The 22,098-nt window shown below is 41.0% G+C and overlaps 1 long non-coding RNA gene across 3 annotated transcripts in view; it reads left to right on the top strand.

Moving 5' to 3' along the window:
• Positions 1-630: 630 nt before the first annotated feature.
• The window catches only part of LOC144297204 (uncharacterized), a 39,885-nt gene continuing 18,417 nt past the window's right edge, over positions 631-22,098 (top strand). The window contains exon 1 of one of the 3 annotated variants that reach the window (XR_013364288.1): positions 631-691. This is a non-coding gene — a long non-coding RNA (uncharacterized LOC144297204). Of the gene's footprint in view, positions 692-774; positions 968-22,098 lie in introns of those variants that run through there. The other 2 variants (XR_013364286.1, XR_013364285.1) reach the window with 2 other exon arrangements.

Below are 22,098 nucleotides of genomic sequence, written 5' to 3'. Positions count from 1 at the left end.
CTCCGAACCGCGGCGACCATCATGGCGCTCGGGTCGGGCCGCGCTTCCCGCGCGCCTTCCCCGAGCGCTCGGGCCGCGGGCACCGAGCCCCAAACGCGCGTTTTGCAAACCTTGCCCCGCTGCCCCTCCCCCTCCCCCGGGCGCCTGCCCCCCCACCCCTCCCTCCTTTTGTGTGCCTCTGTATGTGAGTGCGTGCGTCCGTCTGAGTGTGTGTAGGACTAGAGAACTTGAAGATTATTTTTTTTTCTCCTCTTTTTTCCCTCCCGTGCTGGTGGTTGTAAACTTGATTGGCATTGGCTGCGCCCACTGACCCCTGCGCCGAGTCCACCGAAGATTTAAGGTGGATCCAAAAGGCTGCAGCTTCAGGCGGAGTCTCGCGCTGTGGCTGGTTTGGGAGGAAAGGGAGGAAAGAGGAGAAAAAAAAAAAAAAAAGCAAAAAAAAAAAAAAAAAAAAAAAAAGCCCCAAACCGTGCGCCCGGCGCGTTTGCACGAATCCCCTGCGGTACCAGCCCGCGCGCCCGCCCCGCCCGCCGCGCTCTTCCTCCGCCCACCTCCCGCTCCTTCCCCATTGGCCCGCCCGAGCAGTTTGAATTTTTTTTTTTTTTTTGGATGCTTGTTTTCTCGTAAAAAAAAAAAAAAAAAAAATACAGTCCCTCGCATCGTACAACGGAACCCACTTTGGCGGCCCGAGGTGGGGTGTTTTAGCTGGATTTGGGGAGAGGCGGGTGGGCGGAGCATCTGTGCAAAAATTTTGCCCCGAAGTGCGGTTGACATTGTGCGGGCGGGGGCGGGGGGAGCGTGGGGCCGCGGTAAACAAACCGAGAAGCTTCGGCGGGGGCAGAGATGTAGTATAAAACGTTAATGGATGTCCAGGGCGCGCCGTTTCCCCGGCTGCCGGCCAGAGGTGCTAGGGAAGCGCTGACAGGAGCCCGGGAGAGGAGGATGCACCGTCCCCTGCCTTGGAAAGGTAGACTTGGGGAGCGCTGGGGCTGGGGGTGAAGGTGGCCCGGAAAAGAACACCTCCTCACAACCAAGGAAGGGGGGGTGGGAAGAGGAAAGAAACTGGCTGGGGAGATGTAAATATAGCTCAGGTCTATTATTTCAAGCGCTACTCAGCTAGAATCCATCATAATTCAGCCAGTCGCTGTCATTTTTATTGGATTTTTTTTTTTTTAAGTTTTCTGTCTTTGATGCCCAGAGGTTTTTTGCTTAAGGCAAATGTGAAAATAAAATTGAGGAAAAAGGGAATATGACTTTTTAAAGTGCCTTTGATTTCTGCGTCTGGAAGTTCAATCTTTTGATAAAGTCCTTTAAGATTTAGGATAATGAAAAAAAAAAAGATTTAGGATAATGTTATTTGTATTACAGGTCTAATAGAAATGATATCCCTTACTAATTGTAACCCAATTAGGTTTTACTATGCTGTGAAATTCTCAGAAGTTTATGATTCAAAGTATTCTTCAAATCACTCTATCTTCAGATTAGTGAAGCCAGCATATATACATATGTTTTGGGGGTCTGTTACTCTTCCTGCAGTGTAGCTAACGATTTTAAGCAGACGTGCAGCCCAGCCTTCAGCCCAGTCCTAACAGTTACTAACTTCCCCAGCCATTTTTTTAGTTAACTCCTCCAATCCTTCCTGACCCAACTAACCCTGTGCTTACTCAACCTAACAAAGCTCCTGCGACCACCGTAAACCAACCCACCTGTGCCCTCGGTGAGGTCCTCCAGATGGACTGGCAGTCTCGGGAAGTAATGAGTTCCTCATCCCTGGAAGTGTGAATCGGGCACTAGACTGGATGACCCCTTGATAAGGACATTGTAGACAAGGGCCATATATCAAGTGAGTGTGAGAACTAGTCCCTTTCAAAGTCCGTTCTAAATCCTTGAGATATTGTATTTCCAATCTTGAATGCTATGGATATCCAGTAAATTAAGCAATTTTCCCTGGTGATTACCATTTCTAGAGTTGTACTGTCCGGTATGGTAGCCTGCCAGAAGCCGTGTGTGGCTCTTGAGCTTTTGAGTATGGCTATTCCAAGTTGAAATGTGCTGTAACTGAAATATACACCAGGTTTCCAAGAATTAGTATGAAAAAGAATGTTAACTATCTCAATAATGTTTATATCGATTACATGTTGAAGTGATAGTATTTTTGGTATATTGGATTAAATAAAAATGTTTAATTTCATCTGTTTCTTTTTACTTTTTTTAGCCTGGTTAAATGGACAATTTTAAGTTGCATATGTGACTCCCATTATATTTCTCTCTCTTTTTAAAAAATTTTATTTATTCATGAGAGAGAGAGAGAGAGGCAGAGACACAGGCAGAGGGGGAAGCAGGCTCCATGCAGGGAGTCCGATGTGGGACTCGATCCCGGGTCTCCAGGATCACACCCTGGGCCAAAGGCAGATGCTCAACTGCTGAGCCACCCAGGCGTCCCTCCCATTATATGTCTATTGGACATTGAACACCTATGTTCTAGACCAACACCTTTGCTAACTTGAAGCACTGTCTTTGAGAGTGGTAACTAATAATACTGAGGAGTAGCTGGTAACTTCCAGCTGCCATTCTAACTTTCCAACTGAAATCGTGGCCCAAACAGCCTCTGGAAACTTTAAAAAGAAGTCTGCCAACACCTAACACCTACTATTTCATCTTTAACACTTGGTATTGGGTTTGAGCCCAGACTATGGAAATATGGTACAGATATGTGTCTGATTAAATCAGACTTGATAACAGCTTTCCACATTATGTAAATAGAGGAGTCCAATATGTTAGAAATGACCCTGGAAAACAATTTAGACTCCAAACAAAGTGTCCCCAGTAGCTTTTCACCACCACCACTCTTCAGTGGACAGGAAGGCAGTGGGCAGACAGAGCGATGTTCTCTCTGTGGATATATCTCTAGCAGAGGACTTCAACAAATGAAATTGTGTGCCATATTCTTGGATAGAAATACTCAATGTGATAAAGATGGCAGTTAAATTTATACTTTAAAAAATTATACTTTTACACTAAATTCTGGTAAGTTCTGATTATCCTATTCCATTGTTCTATCAGTTTATGTATTTAGGACTATATTACTTTAATTACTGCAGATTTAGAATTTTGTCTTAATTTCTGGTAGCACTAATTCTCCATACCCAACCATTCCCTTTATTCTTTTTTTTCCCCCCCCCAGAATTTTCCTGGCCCATTTTGCTTGGCTTTTTTCCCATTTAGATTTAAAATGAATTTGTCTAGTTGGAAATATAATTTTTATTGGCATTAAAAAAAATGGAGTGGGATCCTTACCTCATACTTTACACTAGGATCAATTCCTGGAGGATTAAAGAATGAAATTTAAAAAAAAAAAAAAAGGAATTATAGATCTACCAGAAGAAACAAGTGGATTTTTAAAAAAATATAATCTCAGAGTTGGGAAGGTCATGCTAGGTATGAAACAAAGCAGAATCTATTAAAATGTTAAATTCAATGACAAAGAAAATGTTCTGCATGGCAAAAGCTATCATAGCAAAGTTAGACACAATGACATGGGGGTGATAGTTGCAGAACAATGTGACTATACTTGATGCCACTGAGCTGTACATTTAAAAAATGGTTAAAGTGGTAAATTATATGTGTATTTAATAATAAATACATACATACTTACATACATTCATATATATATGCACACACTACTGGAAAAATTTTAAAGTTTGTCTATGTTCTAAAAGAGTCTCACACACAGTGTTGTGGGGCCCTTCGTTTCTGAGACACTAGTTGCACTTCAGGCTTGAATCAGATTACTTGGGTTACCTAATTCATTGCCTATATGACCTTTTGCAAGTTACCTCACCTTTTAAAGTTTCTATTTCTTTGTATAATAAGGATGCATTTAGCTCTCTCATAGTGTTTATTAACCTATTCAGTTGGATAATGTATTGCAGTACTTAGCACAGTACCTGTTATATAATAAATACTAATCGTTATATATATTTATAACAGTATAACATCCACTTCATATTTTGGATTCTCAAGTAACCAACCACAATCAGCAGTATATTAACCTTGTAAATATGTTTCTGTTTTAATTACTGCTATAATTAATTATAATTATAATTAAGAAGGGCAATTTTTATTGAGTATTTGATAAACACAATATATTGCAAAAAATGGCTAAATGGTAAATTTTATGTTATGTATATTTAACGCTAATTTTTTAAAAAAGCTTTAAAAATAAGGCATTTGCTGAGTTTAGGGCCATCTCTAATTATCTCAGAAAGAACCTGGTACAGATGTTTGTTTGTGGAACTAAATCAATAACACACCCACAAACAGGTAGAATGCAAACTGGAAAAAATGTTTACAACCCATATATTGAAGGGCTAATTTCTCTGATAAATATAAAATTTCTTCAAATCAATGAGAAAAAGCAAACTGACAGAAAAATAAGCAAAGGATATGAACATAGTTTTCAGAAAAGGAAATATTAAAGGCTCTTAAAATATGAAAACATGCTCCACTGGTAGTTTAAAACTATAAGAGTTATAAATTATATACACAACACATAAGTCGAGGCAAAAAAAGTCACAATTTCACTTAGATACAAAGGCGGTCATTTTCCTTCCTTGATAGTTTAAGCTTTGCTTCCCTCCTTTCTGTCCAAGGCTGAGTGATTCCCCCCCCTGCGCCCCCCCGCCCCCCCCCGCCCCTCCCCCCAACTCACCAGCTTCATTGGTGACCAGAGAAGCAAAGAGTTTGCATGTGTGGAAGCCATGACTACCTTTCAAATTCAGTGTAAAATTCCTCTCATCCAAACCAGCTAATCTTTGGCTTAGTGTCACTTTTTTTTTCCCCATAGAAATCCCCCAAATCAGCCTCTTAAAGTGAGTACAACCATCTTTCTTGACACATTTCATCCATTTCCACTTTTAATTCCTGCATATTGGCTGATAATCTGAGCCTCTCCAAAATCACCACCTTATCCTGGTTTTTCTTACAAGTTCTCTATTTTCTTAAAAGCTTCAAGCAGAATTTATTATATGATAAACACAAAATGTCGAACCAGCAGAGAGACCGTGTTATGGAATAAATGGCATTAGATTATAGGGCTAAAGCCAACAATGTGGGAAAAATGTTAAATCTCTCCTACAAACACATATATACACATATTGTATTTTATATTATATACTGCAGGTTTACTTTTTGATTTAACAATTCCTCTTCTACAAATTTACTTTTGGGAAATAATTAGATGTATGACTAAAGATATATTCACCAGAATGATCTTTGTGAAGTTACATATTTGATTATAAAAAGAAACAAAAAAGTAAACAACTGAACAATAACTCCTTAGATATATGAATACGGGATTATTTGAATCAACTACAGTATATCCAAGAATTACACAGATTGCAGCCATTAAAACACCCTGGGGTTGCTTCATCTACATTAATAGGAAAAGTTGTCAATAATATTAAAGCAGGCGCAGAGCAATGTTTTGGTATGACCCCATTTTTTGTAAAAAATTTTTAACAAAAAACCACCACAAAGATATTTCAAATTTGAAAAATAATTATCCTTATAATTCTTTTTTTTTAATTTTTTATTTATTTGGGAGAGAGAGAGAGAGAGAGAGAGAGCAAGCACAAGTGGGTGGAGGGGCAGAGAGAGAGAATCAGATTACCCGCTGAGCAGAGAGCTGGACATGGTGCTTCATCCCCGGACCTCTGGGATCATGACCCGAGCTGAAGGCAGACGCTTAACCGCTTAACTGACTGAGCCACCCAGGTGCCCCTATCTTTATAATTCTTGAATGCAGAAGTTTCTCTTTGTGTCTCACATTCTCTTTTCTCAGACATTAGCAGAGAACAAGCATTTCTATAATTCATTTCCCCTCTATTTTTGTCTAGTCTTTTTTTTTTTAAGATTTTATTTGTTTATTCATGAGAGACAGAGAGAGAGAGAGAGAGAGAGAGAGGCAGAGACACAGGCAGAGGGAGAAGCAGGCTCCATGCAGGGAGCCGGACGTGGGACTCGATCTCCCCCCCCCCCCCAGGATCAGGCCCTGGGCTGAAGGCAGCGCTAAACTGCTGAGCCACCCGGGATGCCCTTTATTTAGTTTTATATATCATTAAATCCATATATGAATTTCCAGGAGTGTATGTGTTTGGGTATATGGTTTTGCTTCCAGGACACATAAATGAGGTATGAATATCATTCCCATTGACTAAGGAATATCTTAACAAGCCATGGAAAATCGAGCCTCTTCCATCTTTTTGGCACAAGAGATCCTGTGGATAACATTATCCCAAACCTCACATTCTTTGGTCTTTGGCATTTGGCACACCCAGGGATGCTGCCCAGAATTCAACAGATTAACTCCCTGTCTTAGTTTTATTATTTAGGATGGAGTGCTGCAGAGATTGTTTTAAATTTCTAGTTAGCAGACCGTCTTTAGCTGTCACTCTACATGGGACTGACGTGGGGCAAATCTTAGAATCTCAGAATACCAGGTGTGGGAGATCACTGCATCCAGTGTTCATCTCATAGACAAAAATATTCTATCCTTGATTTCCTGTAAAGTGGGGAAGTTAAACAAGATGATTTATAGGTTCCTTCTGGCTTATGATTCTGTGATTTCTGTTTCCTACTCAGAATCACGTAGTCCATCCCTGTGGATCAGGTTATTTTCCAGGGAAGCTAGATTCCTGATTTTTGGCTGAAAACCACATACTCACAGGAGTCAAAGGAAGATGATAGTAAAATAGTGTAGACTGAACAGTGAACATGTATTATCTTACTAGAAAAAAAGCATGTGATAACTTACTGGTTGCTCAGTACTTCTTCACTGTTGCATGTGTACTCATGAAACCCCTGCTAGGGGCCAGGCTCCGTGTCTGAGACAAGCGGGAGTATTGCCCTCTTCAGGCTGTTGGAGGAGATGGACAGGGAATCTGAGCCATCATTATTAAATGCAATTTACTTGAGCATTCGGAAATGTTATGAAGGGATCTCAAAGCTTCTGTTTTATGCTCCAATAGTTTGGGCCCCATAAAAAGATGTTTAGCTGAGGGTATAAAGCAGGGGCTGAAATCCAGACTCTTTCCTCAAGCCTCCCTGTGTTGGCCAAAAAGAAACAAACCTTTAAAAATCCATCTCTCCACATGGGGCCTTCTGCAGTCTGCTGAAAGTTCCCCGGGTTGTAGTGGGTTCTCCTATAGGATGCTGTGAGAGTTTGAGACAGGGTGCCTAACCTAGGGATGGTAGCTTGGAAATCTCTCCTAAGGAAATGACCTTCAGCTCAGATCTGGAGACTGAGCAGGAGAATTAACCTGTCTAAGGGAGGAGGGGAAGGAGAGTAACACAGGCTGAGCTGGTCCAAGGCCCCAAGTTGGAGAAGGACTTTGAGGAAGTGAAAGAAGGTGCTTATGGCTTAGAGCAGTGAACAAGGCCAGCAGGAATAAGTACTCGGATGGAGCCGTGGTGAGGTCCAGACGTGAGGGGGTTTTCAAGCCATGTTAGGAATTCTGAACTTGACCTTAAGAGCAATGGGAAACCATCTTTCTTTCTTTCTTTCTTTCTTTCTTTCTTTCTTTCTTTCTTTCTATTTCTTTATTTCTTTTTCTTTCTTCCTTTCCTTTCCTTTCTTTTTCTTTCTTTCTTCCTTTCTTTCTTCCTTCCTTTCTTTCTTTCTTTTTTTTCTTTTTTCTCTCCTTCCTTTCTCTCACCTGAGAGAGAGAGAGAACTTGAGCAGAGGGAGAGGGAGAAGCAGACTCTCTGGCTGAGTAGGGAGGCTGACATGTGTCTGGATCCCAGGACCCTAGGATCTTTTTTTTTTTTTTTTTTTAAAGATTTTATTTATTTATTCATGAGAGACAGAGAGAGAGAGAGAGGCAGAGACACAGGCAGAGGGAGAAGCAGGCTCCATGCAGGGAACCTGATGTGGGACTCGATCCTGGGTCTCCAGGATCACACTCTGGGCTGCAGGCAGTGCTAAACCGCTGCGCCTCCGTGGCTGCCCAGGACCCTAGGATCTTGACCTGAGCTGAAGGCAGATGCATAAAGGACTCAGCCACCCAGGCGCCCCAGGGAGCCATTTCTTAAGCAAATGACTTGTGCAGGTTCAATTAAACTTGCTTATTTCCTCATATTATCTAATTCTAGTCAAAGCCCTTAGTCTTGATCAGGATCATTTCTATAGGATGTGGGAAAGAATGTTTAAGCTGGCACCTTTATGTTCCTTTGTGATGCTGTTTAACATACACAACAGAGGGCAGCCCTGGTGGCCCAGCGGTTTAGCACCGCCTTCAGCCCAGGGCCTGATTGATCCTGGAGTCCCAGGATCAAGTCCCATGTCAGGCTCCCTGCATGGAGCCTGCTTCTGCCTGTGTCTCTGTCTCTCTCTCCCTCTCTATCATGAATAAATAAATAAAATCTTAAAAAAAAATACACAACAGAAAATATGTTTTAAAACTCTGGTTTAAGGGGCGCCTGGGTGGCTCAGTTGATTACACGTCTGCCTTTGGCTCAGGTCATGATCCCAGGACCCAGTGAGCTCAGCATGGAGCCCGGCATGGGGCGGGGAGTGGGGGGGAGGAGTGGGGTCCTGCTCAGCCTTCTTCCTCTCCCTCTGCCTGCTGCTCCCCCTGCTTGTGCTCTCTGTCAAATAAATAAAATATTAAAAATAAATAAATAAAATTCTGGTTTCAGTAAATGAAGGGGACATGAAGTCCTTGGACCATCAGGGCGAATACTGGCCACAATTGATAAATTGCAGGTTCAACGGGTGGGGGGGCACCCCCTCCCCTGCAAGTCCCACCTCCTGGTGTCTTCTGTTGAGCCATGAAAGCTGAAGGAGTGAATCTCACCACTTGGGCTCCACCTGCTAACAGTTCAGCTTGCCTTCTCTTCTCATTGCCATGATGAGCCGGTTGCTTGTGTCATTTTAGGGGCCAACCCATGTTTTGCCAGGAGAGTTGGTGTGAATCTTCTAAGCAGGCAAACAGCTTAGGGGTGAATACTGCGTCGTTTTCTTCAAATAGCTCAACGTTTTTGTCTTCCATTTTTACTGGGCAACTGGCTGGAATGTTTACAGCTACTTTGGCCAAAGGATTCACTATTTATTTGGTTTTGGAGGGAGACTTCAGAGGAGGGATGAGAAAAATGGGCAAACCCGGAGTTCTTTTTTTTTGGCGGGGGTGGGGTGGTGGTGGTGGGGAGTGGTGTTTAACTGAAGTTTAGGAAAAGAGAGACCTCTGCTGGCTAAACTGAGATAATGACCTGCATTTGGTCTGTGACCCAAGCAGAAGCTGTCCGTTCAGTGGGTACAGGTGTTTGCAAATTCCCAGCTCACTGTTCATCTCCTCAGCAATCAAATCAAGTGCTTTTGGAGTGAATCTAAGTCACTTGTAATTCCCAGGCCGGGCCATCTTGCTTCTGTTCCAGTCTCTAGGAAGAGCGTCAGATAGTCTTTGCATATTTCTAGAAAACAAAAGCTCTAAATATCAACAACTGGTGAAAACCCAGGCCTGAAATAGTTCCTACATCTTCTCTTTTGTTTCCTCTTTTCTGCCCATCGCCTCCTTGCCATCCTTCTGCCAGGGAAAACAAAATAAAACAAATCTTCACTCAAAAGGGAGCTAGTGCTGGTGAAAGGGAGAGGGAGGAACTAACCGCTTATCTGTAGTGATCCACTGACTATGGTGGCTGGGGGCCAGGGTTGGGTGATACACCCCAGCAGAACCATGAACCCTGTGCATGAGGCAGTGGGACTCCAGAGACCTGATGCTCCTCTGGAGAAGGCAGAGGGTGGTGATGTGGGAGGAGGGAGGGAGAAGTCTCCTTGTGCCTTCTTGTTTGTCAGCAATGATGACAATGATGAGTGCCCAAGGCCAAGTGCTTTACATACCTTAATTCTGTTTCTTGCTTTGCCTCTCTCTTTACAATCTTTTTTTATATTTTTTTAAGATTTATTTATTTATTTATTCATGAGAGACAGAGAGACAGAGAGAGAGACACAGGCAGAGGGAGAAGCAGGCTCCATGCCAGGACCCGATGTGGGACTCAATCTCAGGACTCCAGGACCACGCCCTGGGCAGAAGGCAGTCAACTGCTGAGCCACACAGGGACCCCTGTCTTTACAATCTTAAAACCGTCTCTCTCTAGAAAAAAAAATTAAAAATAGGTAAAGAATTTAGAACAAAACCTGCATAAAACTAATAACTATGTGTATGTTTGCTATTTTATTAGTATTTTTTGACTCTGCAGTATACCACACCCACCCTGCGTATGAGAAGAGACTTTCCCTGTGCTTGTGCTCCCTGGAGTAAATCCTAAATTCACTTCCAAGGTAATACCTCTGGGCCTGTGGTGGAGAGCACCAGAAGGGTCTCTTCAGTGTGGCACTTTATTTCCACATGATCGTTCCATGTCCTGTCTAACCTGCTCTTACCCCTTAAACATTCTCCTAGGTTTCATCTTTTTAAAGATTTTATTTATTCATGAGAGATATAGAGACACAGAGACATAGAGACGCAGAGACATAGGCAGAGGGAGAATCAGGCTCTCTGCGGGCAGCCTGATTTGGGACTCCATCCCAGGACCCCAGGATCATGACCCAAGCCGAAGGCAGATACTCAACCGCTGAGCCCCTCTCCTAGGTTCCAACAACCTTTTTTCAGCATTGGCTAATGCAGGAGCTATTAGTATCAGGTAATGGTCACTTTAATGCTGTTAAGGGACCTTACACGATCTAGTCAAAACCTCTCTTTTGAGAAAACTGAGACCCAAAGAGGTTGTCAGCTACCAAGAGTTACCTAGCTAGTGGGTGGCTGAGGCAGAACTGGAACCCAGAGCCCTTGGATTTTTTTTTTTTTTTTTAAGATTTTATTTATTCATAGAGACTCAGAGAGAGAGGCAGAGACGCAGGCAGAGGGAGAAGCAGGCTCCATGCAGGGAGCCCGATGCGGGACTTGATCCCAGGCCTGTGGGATCATGACCTGAGCCGAAGACAGATGCTCAACCACTGAGCCACCCAGACATCCCACATTCATTAGTTCTGTAAGTGATAAATCCTCCTGCTTCAGAACTCGTGCAGAACTCATTCATTCATGGATCTGGCAGTTACTGAAGGAGTAACCCATAAAGTATGGTGTACTGAGGCCCTTGAAGACATTTGAAAAAAAGTTTGACATCTGCCTATCTGTCCCCTTCTGGCTGCCTGGAAGGTGGATAAGATGGATGCAACCTGAGGAGGCATCCTTTGTTTCTGAGGATAGAAGGTGCATTGTAGAGCACAAAGATGCAGAAACTATAAGCGATGCTACACCAGCTCTGCACTGCTTATCTCCAGAATTCCTTTAAAGAAAAGAAAAATACACTTTTATCTTATTTAAGCCACTATTATTTCTGGTCTCTGTTACTAGCTGCCAAATGCAAATCTTAACTGATATAGAAGTCCTTGAGGATTTTTGAGCAAGGGACTGATTCTGATTGGTAGCTACACAAGAGATAGATTCCGGGAGGGGGTGTTCCGGGCCATAGAGAGATAAAGTTGGCTTGGCGGGTGTGGACGGATGGGGGGTGGGTAGGCTTTGAATGAAGAGAATACACATCTCACACAGGGTCATTGATTTTGTTTCTTTTCCCCCAGGACACCTCTGCTAAACTCCTATTATATGGTGGTTACTTAAATATGTAGTTACTGAGTGATTTGCATTGTGCTATTGTCCTGTGGCCCGAAAGCTAGGGAGATTGAGAAGATGGGTATTCTTTGTGTCTTAAAAAGGAGCAGGCAAAAGCTGGCACGGGAAAAGAGTATCACTGTTACAGTCAAGTGAAGTTACTATGTTTTCCAAACTCCTGCAGACATTTTCAAGGAAAGGAACTTTTGTTACATGGGACTGTCTAATCAAGATACATTTGAAATGTATCCTCTACTAGAGAGCAACTGTAAATAATATTTTAAAAATATATCTTGGAGCAACTTGCAGGGTAAAGATACATTTCATAAGCTAAAAAAAAATCTCTCAAAGGGGAAAAACTACTTTATGAACTAGCTTTAAGCTTCATATCTTCCTAGTGAACGTTCCCTCTTGAGGTTGGGCAGTTAATGTCACACCTCCTAGATCAGAAGACATTTCATTCTTGTTGAAAGAGGTTAGGAACATATAACAGTATAGCTATAATATAGAATAGCTTTCCTGTGAATTAGATGTGCTAACTTAATATCTCGGTCTCTCTGTTCCTTCCAAGCCTGGCTCAAACAGGTAATTGGAAGCCTACTATGAATTTCAAGGTCCCTTTGGACACTGGCCTTCAGCCTTTCTCCGCCTGTGCATAGGAAGGCAGATGGGTCCAGTATTATCTGAAAATTCTTTTCCTTTCTTCCTTTCTTTCTTTCTTTCTCTCTTTCTTTCTTTCTTTCTTTCTTTCACAAGCTCTGACTAGTTAAAGAAAAATTTTGTATGATTTACATTTCACCAGTCTGTTCTTTCATTCTTCTAATGGTATCAGAATTACCTGGATCAGTGATAGCCAGCCCGCATACTTCTCACATGCTGTGCCCTTACATGAAAATTCTCCTGCATTAATTATGTCTCCCCACTCTTTCCTCCATTTGGAAAAAAATACATTAGAATGCAGGCAACTGGGGGTGCCTGGGTGGCTCAGTTGGCTAAGCATCTGACTCTTGATCTCAGCTCAGGTTTTGATCTCAAGAACGTGAGTTCTAACCTCACATTGGTCTCCATGCTGGGTGTAGAGACTACTTAAAAAAAAAAAAAAAAAGGAATCCCTGGGTGGCTCAGGGGTTTAGCGCCTGCCTTTGGCTCAGGGCATGATCCTGGAGTCCCAGGATCGAGTCCCACATTGGGCTCCCTGCATGGAGCCTGCTTCTCCTTTTGCCTGTGTCTCTGCCTCTCTCTCTCTTGGTCTCTGTGTGTGTGTGTGTGTGTGTCTTTCATGAATAAATAAATAAAATCTTAAAAAAAAAAAGAATGCAAGCAACTTATTAGTTGTACCTGGACTATCTGCTGCAAACTCCATACTTTTCTACAAGCTCAATTTTAGTTTTTAGATTTTTAAAAAAGATTTTATGTATTTATTTGAAAGAGGGAGAATGAGAGAGAAAAGATCACAAGCAGGGGGTAAGGGAAGAGAGAGAAGCAGACTCCCCACTAAGCAGGGAGCCCAATAGGGCACTTGATCCCAGGCCCCTGGGATCATGACCTGAGCTAAAGGGAGACACTTAACCAACTGAGCCACCCAGGCACCCTACCAGCTCAATTTTAATAGCATATATAATTGTCCCTCGTTTACAAGGGGAAGAAACAGAAAAAAAAATGATTCCAAATATTAGGTTTTGATTTACAGCTCCCTGAAGTGCCTGGGTTGAATCCCCTGTAGTCTGATAAGCAGATGTTCTCTTCCTATAGTTGAATAGATAATAACATGAACTAACATTTATGGAGCACTCAGCATGTGCCAAGTCACTTGTTTATATCATTTTTTAAAATCCTGATGAAGATCCTGAAAAATCGCTGTATCGATGAAGAAACTGGGCCTTGGCACTATTGCTCACAGTCACATTAAGCAGCTGAACCAGGACCCAGGTCTCACTGACTTTTTGCCTGGGTTAGAGGCAGTCCTGTTTTTCCTGTAAATAATCTCAATGAGAACAAGGCCAACTGGCTCAGTGTGACACTCGATCCCAAATCATTCTCTTTTACTTTCTGCCAGATTGGAAGACTGTCTAGTGATTAAATATTTCTGGCCAGCAATATCTTGCCATTTATGGAAAAATGATACCCCCTAATCTTTAATAATTGTTTTATTAAGAACCAAAACAAAGCGCCTGCTAAACTTTGGAATGACTACAGGAAAATCTCAGTATTTGCACCTTTGTCTCTGTCTCTCCTGGGGCAAGATGGGAAGAACAGTATCACTTTCCAAAGTTGCTTTAGGAAGGAGACAAACAGAGGATGCTACTGAGTTATGATTAGTAGATACTTTTTGTGGCTACAACTACCACAGGACATTTTAAGGTCAGGAAACCCCCTTTCTTTTTTCTTTAAAGATTTTATTTATTTATTAGGGAGAGAGAGAGATAGAGATAGTGAGAGAGAGCATGAGTGGGGATGACTGGGAGAAGCAGGCTCCCCACTGAGCAGGGAGCCCAACATGGGGCTCAATCTCAGCACCCCAATACCATGACTTCAGCTGAAGGTAGGCGCTAAACTGAGCCACTCAAGTGCCCCAGGAAACCCCTTCTTAAGGGATAAAGCTTGGAAGGCCTAAGGGAGGGTTTAAAAAAAAAATGTGAGTTTGCCTCAGAAGCTCCTTTTGCTTTTGAGCTCCATATAGATTCTGATGTTTCTTCAAGATCACCTTACAAATTAGGTAAGATGACCTGGTCCTATCTTTGCTAACCTTGTTTGTGTTAGGTTTCCTACGTCCTACTTCATTGGCCTGGGAGAGGGGACCCAGCTTGTTTTGGGGGAAATGTGGTAAGGTAAGAGCCAAGTGATGTTTGCTAATTTCTTTATTTAGTGAAGGATCTCATTAAAATGGTCACCTATTTGTGTGGCTAAAGAGATCCTTGGGAAGTTTTCTCATTTATCTGAGTTTAGGTCCTGTTTCGAAGGTAATTTTGTAAAGAACAATTAAGCCTTAGGTTTTCTTTTCAATCTGACAGTTAGGCCCTGGAAAGGCCAGTTGTTTTTTGGGTGGGAATCCACCCACAGGTGGGGATGGGAGTGGAGTGGGTGGGTGGAGGCAGAGCTGACTATTTGAAATCTAAGGCAATCTTCCTCACTGGGCCTTGGCAATGTCTCCATCAGCTGGGCCACCGCAGACTTGTAGGTGAGGTCATCATCTTTGTGTAGGATGCCTAGCTTATGAGGGAAACTAATAACCTCCCCACAAGGTTGTTGTCATGAGCCACTGAAATAATGTATCTGGAAGTGCTTTATAAATACATTATAATAATGTGCGAAAATGGTGGCTAATGGTAGTGCTACAAAATGTCAGTTATTAATAGGAGTGCAATTCAATATTAAGCCTAATTGGAGGAAGTTGATTGATACATATATGTGGCAACTTTTCAAAATATATCCTCACCCTACCTGTTCATTGATATTCCTCAGCATCCATTCCCATCACTTCCCGGCTCTCTCCAATTTGCATAACATATTCATACAAATGCATGCTTCTGTTCATTTTTAGCAGCTAAAGTGTGGATTTGGTTTCCTTAGTTGTTCTGTTCTGTGTGAAGCAAACATTGACTACACATTATTCTTTACTTCAGGAACAGTGAGGACAATCCAAAGCCAAGGGCATGTTGTAACACTGCTTAATAACATGATGTAACATGGCCCATACTTGGAATAATAGGTATGTTTTCTTCAGGACTGGTGTCTTATACCTGTTTCCTAGGGCCAGTGCCTCATTACCAAGCACAATATTTCTTAATTAATCAAATGAGAACCAGGTCATGTTGGTATGAAATAACTGCATTAGTGCTTGGCATAATTTCTTCTTTGGTCACCTAAATGAATTATTCAAGATAGCTAAAATAACTGTATGAACCGTGGTTCTCACACCTGGTATGAGGAAGAATTACCTAATGTAGTTTTTTTTTTTTTTAAAGATTTTCTTTATTTATTCATGAGAGAGAGACACAGAGAGAGAGAGAGAGAGAGAGGCAGAGACACAGGCAGAGGGAGAAGCAGGCTTCACGCAGGGACCCCGATGTGGGACTCGATCCTGGGTCTCCAGGATCACGCCCTGGGCGAAGGCAGGCGCCAAACCGCTGAGCCACCCAGGCTGCCTTACTAATGTAGTTTTGATGCTGCTACAAAGTTCAGAAAAATATCAGTTCTATATCAGTTTTCTTTCTTTCTTTTTTTTTTCTGTATCCGTTTTCTTTTTTCCTTCTTTCCTTTTTTCCAATAAAAATGTATTGAGTACCTACTATATGCCAAGCATTAGGTATATATAAAAAAAGCATCCTGCTCTGACGTCCTTAAAGAGCTCAGATGTGTGTGTGTGTGTGTGTGTGTGTGTATGTGAGATCACAGTACAATGAGTTATGTATGAACAATGAGATAGGTTTGAACAACCTTCTGTGAGTACACACATGGGAGAAGGCAAATCTGGGAAGGCTTTGCAGAGCAGATGTTACATTAACTATTGGAGGATAAATAGGAATTTGCTGGGCCAAAACCCAACAAACAAGAGTAAAAGAAGGGCCATCCATTTGGCTGAACAGAATCTACAAAGGCCCAGAGACATGGATGAACATGATTGAAACATGATACATAGTCTGGTATTGCTAAGCTTGGGGAATTATGATGTTGTAGTCCAGTGTTACTAATGCATGGGTGCATGGTTCAAATAATTAGACATTCTGTGGATCTGCTTCTGAGATTGCCCCATGGCTGTGGTAATCATCTGCTACAATCTACTTTTTGTAGGCCAAAATCATTTTCCCTCTACTTCATGGTGTGGAATTATGGACGATCAGTAGAACTCTTATGAATCAATTCTCTGTGTGGAGATAGATGTGAGTGAAATTCTGAACCCTGAATCAACCACATAGGTTCTATGATAAAATTACCTTATATCATTTGAATTACCTGTTTTAGTAAATAATGCTGGATTTCCAGAGTCACACTAACTCCTATTACTAGACCAGGATCAAGGTTAAGTGGTTTCCTCCCATCTCTTTTCTCCTGTGCTTTTTTTTTTTAATTTTTATTTATTTATGATAGTCACACAGAGAGAGAGAGAGGCAGAGACATAGGCAAAGGGAGAAGCAGGCTCCATGCACTGAGAGCCCGATGTGGGATTTGATCCCGGGTCTCCAGGATCGTGCCCTGGGCCAAAGGCAGGCGCTAAACTGCTGCGCCACCCAGGGATCCCTCCTGTGCTTTGATCTAATTCTTACTGAGTGTCTAAAACAGTGCCTTCTCCATAAGTGAAAGCAGCTCCTGGACCATCTAACTATGCATGGAAGGGGAGTGTGAAAAGTGACAGGTCTAAGATAGGAAAAGCCATGATGGATTGGGTCAGGGGGAAAGAGCAGCCAGAGGAGTTTCATGGCTGCCAGGTGTGGTCTTCAATAGAGTGATTGTGTTCAATCATTGGCTGGCAGCAGCCTTGGGAAGCATGGCCCCAGCACAGAGTCAAGTGCGGGTTTCAGGTGACTGGCTTAAGGACTCCCAGTGGCCTTGCTGAACTTTCTTTAGAACTGCACTGCAATCCAAGACACTTTCACTCAGCCTTCCTTCCTTCCCACTCTCCTTCACTCAAGGTCAGATACGCATCATAGTTTGACAGCTTCCCCAACTTCTCTTGGCTCCTCCTCACTTCCTCTGCAGATGTTTCCCCTAGGAAATTTCTTGTGTGTCTAATTCCACCTTGGTGGCTGCATCTCAGAGGACCTGGAATAATAGTGCACAGAAAGGGCAAAGGAATGCTGTTTTCAGCTCTACATTCTTTACTACTGAGATTTGCCAGTAGGAAAATGTATGACTTTGATCAAAAGAAAAATTTAAAAAGAAAAGAACAAAAGATGTGTCAATAAGTCAAGAGAAAGCTCTTGAAAAGGATTAACATTAGATAAAATAGAGATAATAGGGAATGAGATATAGGGAGATACAACTATTTAAAAGTATTTGAGGGACACCTGGGTGACTCAGCATTTGACCATCTGCCTTCAGCTCAGGGCGTGATCCTGGGTCCTGGGATCAAGTCCCACATCAGGCTCCCTGTGAGGAGCCTGCTTCTCCCTCTCTCTGTGCCTCTGCTTCTCTTTCTGTGTCTCTCATGAATAAATAAATAAAATCTTAAAAAAAAAAAAAGTATTTGAACAAGTGTGATGTGGGGAAGGGTATTCAAAATTCAATGGCCAAATGCAAAATGCCACGTGGTGGCACAGCACCCTCCTAAGGAATGTTTAGTGGGCATAGCCTTCACTTGTCTCTAATTGTCTTAGTCATAGGCTTCCCCTTTAGCTCACTAGCTCACTCTTGTATAATAAAAATCCTCTCTCACAGTGTCAATTCAGCAACTAGAATTGTCCAATTTGATGCTTAATCAAAATTCAGTCTTCATTCACATGAAAAACTCTTCTTCTTATCTATTGACAGGGACAAGAAGGATCCTATGACCTCTTAAATTCTAGACAAAACTGGTATTCTTGTCTTCTCTGCTTCATTCTATTTGCCAAAGCAAGTTATATGGCCAACTCCAAAGGCAAAATTCAAGGAAATATACTAATTTCTGAGTGACAAAAGCTGTAAACTACATGGTAAAGTGAGTGGATAGAGGGAGGAGGAAAAGTTAGGGCCAGTAATTCAACCTTCTGTAGTACCAAGGGGAGAAAATCTCCAATTAGCTATGCTTGGCTCCTGCGTCCATCCCTTGACCATTCCCTGTGGCCAGGGTGAGGACATGGTAGTATGATTGGCAACTACAATAGGACCATGTGCTTGAAGTGAGTAAGAGGAGCTTTTTCCCCAAAAGAAGGAGTTGCTGATCTGGGAAGAAAGGAGGAGTACTGGAAACAAAATAAGCAACATTTACCACCATGCCTTCCATGTCTTGGCTTGTCAGTCCTTATAATTATTCTTTCACACAGGTACTACTACTACCCTCTTTTTACAGCTGAGAAAATTGAAGTTAAGAAGTTATATAAGTTTCTCAAAATGACACATCTTGAGTGATGAAACTTTTTGGATTAAAAATAGATGTACATAGGTATGGCTAGCTGGCTCAGTCAGTAGAGCATGCAACTTTGGATTTTGGGGTTGTGAGTTCACTCTCACATTGAATATAGAGATTATTCAAAATAAATACATCTGTCTATTCACCAAAGCTACAGTAATTGAGAGTGGTGGTATTTATTGAAAGGATAGACACAAAGACAATGGAACAGAATACAGAATACAGAAATAGACACACCCATGTGTTGTCAACCAATTTTTAAAAAGATTTTATTTATTCATGAGAAGCACACACACACACAGAGAGAGAGAGAGAGAGAGAGAGAGAGAGAAGCAGAGACATAGGCAGAGGGAGAAGCAGGCTCTGTGCAAGGAACCTGATGTGGGACTCGATCCGGGGACTCCGGGATTGTGCCCTGAGCCAAAGGCAGACGCTCAACCCCTGAGCCACCCAAGCATCCCTGTCAACCAATTTTTAATAAAAGCACAAAACCAATTTAGTGTAGGAAGGATAGACTTTTCAGTAAATGCTGTTGAAACAAATAATGACCACACACACACACACACACGAAAAAAAAGCAAAGAAAAAAAAAGCCAAAAGGAAGAAAAAAGAAAAAGAATCTCAACCTATACCTTTCACCTTATGCAAAAATCTCACAATGGATCATAGACCTAAATGTAAAATATAAAACTATAAAGCTTCTAGAAGAAAACATAGAAGAGAATGTTTGTGAATTTGGATGAGGGAAAGATTTCTTAGCTATGACACTAAAAGCATGATCCTGAAAGAAAAAAAATTATACATTGGACTTCATCAAAATTAACAACTTTGGTTGTGTGAAAGTCACTGTCAAGAGAATGAAAAGGCAAACCCTAGAGAAGGAGAAATAGTTTTGAATCATGTACCTGACAAAGGACTAGTATACAGAATATATAAGAATTTTCAAAACTAATCAATGAGAAAACCACCCAATTAAAAATGTGCAAGATTCTTTTCATTATTCTATGTATGAATTATATATATCCTTTATTTTAAAAAATATTTTACTTATTTATTTGAGAGAAAGAGCAAGCAAAAAGGGGGAGGGGCCACAGCGAAAGGGACAAGCAGATTCTGTGCTGAGCGCAGAACCGGATGTGGGGCATGATCCCACAACCCTGAGATCATGACCTGAGCCGAAATCAAGAGTCAGTTGCTTAGCTGACTGAGCCACTTAGGCATCTCTATGTATATCCTTTCTTTCTTTCTTTCTTTCTTTCTTTCTTTCTTTCTTTCTTTCTTTCTTTCTTTCTTTCTTTCTTTCTTTTTCTTTCTTTCTTTCTTTCTTTCTTTCTCTTTCTTTCTTTCTTTCTTTCTTTTTCTTTCTTTCTTCTTTCTTTCTTTCTTTCTTTCTTTCTTTCTTTCTTTCTTTCTTTCTTTCTTTCTTTCTTTCAACAGAAGCAGGGATATAGGCAGAGGGAGAAGCAGGCTCTGTGCAGGGAGCCCAATGTGGAACTCGATCTGGGGACTCTGGGATCATGCCCTGAGCTGAAGGCAAACACTCAACCACTGAGCCACCCAGGTGCCCCCTTTTTTAAAAAAATATATATACATCCTTTAAATAATACTTTATCATTATAACCTGGATTTTTTTGCATGACATAGGCATTAAGGGGATAATTTTTAAAATTTCACATAGTTGAGCAATTTTAGAGGCTGCTTTTATTGTTTATCACATTACAGAGCAAAAATAAAGGATATATAGATTTTCTGCCTTTCTGAAACTTATTATATTTTTCTAAGCAATCCAAAAAAGTAATCAACATCGGCTTAGTAAAAAAAAAAAAAAGTGGTTCTGTCTTGCTATTAAATCTCACTGTTACAGAGTTATTTTTACATCATTTCTTATTTGATATAATTTGTAAAAGTGTGTTTTATCTTTAAAAATGTTTTACTTTAATTCCAGTATAGTTAACATATGGTGTTATATTAATTTCAGGCACACAGTATATAGCTTCAACAATTCTATTCTCTTTTCTTTTCTTTTTTTAAGATTTTATTTATTTATTCATGAGAGTCAGAGAGAGAGACAGGCAGAGGGAGAAGCAGGCTCCATGCAGGGGGCCTGACATGGGACTCTATCCTGGGTCTCCAGGATCAGGCCCTGGGCTGAAGGGGGCGCTAAACCGCTGAGCCACCCGGGCTGCCCAGTGTATTCTTAATCCCCTTCCCCTGTTTCACCCATTCACCCACCCACCTCCTCTCTGGTGACCACAGTTTGTTCTTTATAGTTAAGAATCTGTTTTTTGGTTTGACTCTTTTCTTCTTTCTTGGTTTTGTTTCTTAAATTCCACATATGAATATTTGTCTTTATCTGACTGACTTATTTCACTTAGCATATTATCTAGATCCACCCATGTTGTTTCAAAAGGCAAGATTTCATTCTTTTTTATGGCTGAGTAATATTCTATTGTACGTACTACCTCTTTTTTACCTGTTCATCTATGGATGGGCACTTGGGTTGATTCCGTAGCTTGGCTACTGTAGATAATGCTGCAATAGGCATAGGGGTGCATATATTTTTTCAAATTGGTTGTTTTCATTTTCTTTGGGTAAATACCCAGTGATGGATTTTATTTTTATTTTTTCTATTATTTACTTAATTTATTTTTTTTTCTATGTCTTGGAGGTTTTTTTTTTAATTTTTTAAAATTATCCATTTAAATTTATTTTATAAATAAATGTATATAAATAATATACTTATATACTAATATATTTATTATTTTAAATATATTTTATTATTTATTTATTTATATTTTTAATCTTTTGAGGAACCTCCATATTAGTTTCCACAGTGGCTGCACTGTTTGCACTCCCACCAACAATGCACAAGGGATCCTTTTTCTCTACATCTTCATCAACACTTGTTGTTTCTTGTGTTTTTTATTTTAATCATTCTGGAAGGTGTGAGGTGGTACCTTGTTATAGTTTGATTTGCATTTCCCTGATGATAAGTGAGGTTGAGCATCTTTTCATGTGTTTGTTTGCCATCTGGATGTCTTCTTTGGAGAAATGTCTGTTTAGGTCTTTGCCCACTTTTTAATTGGACTACTTGGGGTTTTTTTGGTGTTGAGTTGTATAAATTCTTTATGTAGTTTGGATATAAACCCTTATTGGATATATCATTTGCAAATATCTTCTCCCATTCAATAGGTTATCTTTTAATTTTGTTGATTGTTTCCTTCACTGTGCAGAACCTTTTATTTTGATGTAATCCCAATAGTTTATTTTTGTTTCTGTTTTCCTCTTCCTTGCCTTAGTATACAAATCTGGAAAATTGTAGCTATGGGTGTGTCTGAGAAATTACTGCCTGTGCTCTCTTCTAAGAATTTATGGTTTCAGGTC

Source organism: Canis aureus, chromosome 25 (genome assembly GCF_053574225.1).
Source record: "Canis aureus isolate CA01 chromosome 25, VMU_Caureus_v.1.0, whole genome shotgun sequence".
Taxonomy (NCBI): Eukaryota; Metazoa; Chordata; class Mammalia; order Carnivora; family Canidae; genus Canis; species Canis aureus.
This window is presented reverse-complemented; position numbering and strand designations above follow the sequence as displayed.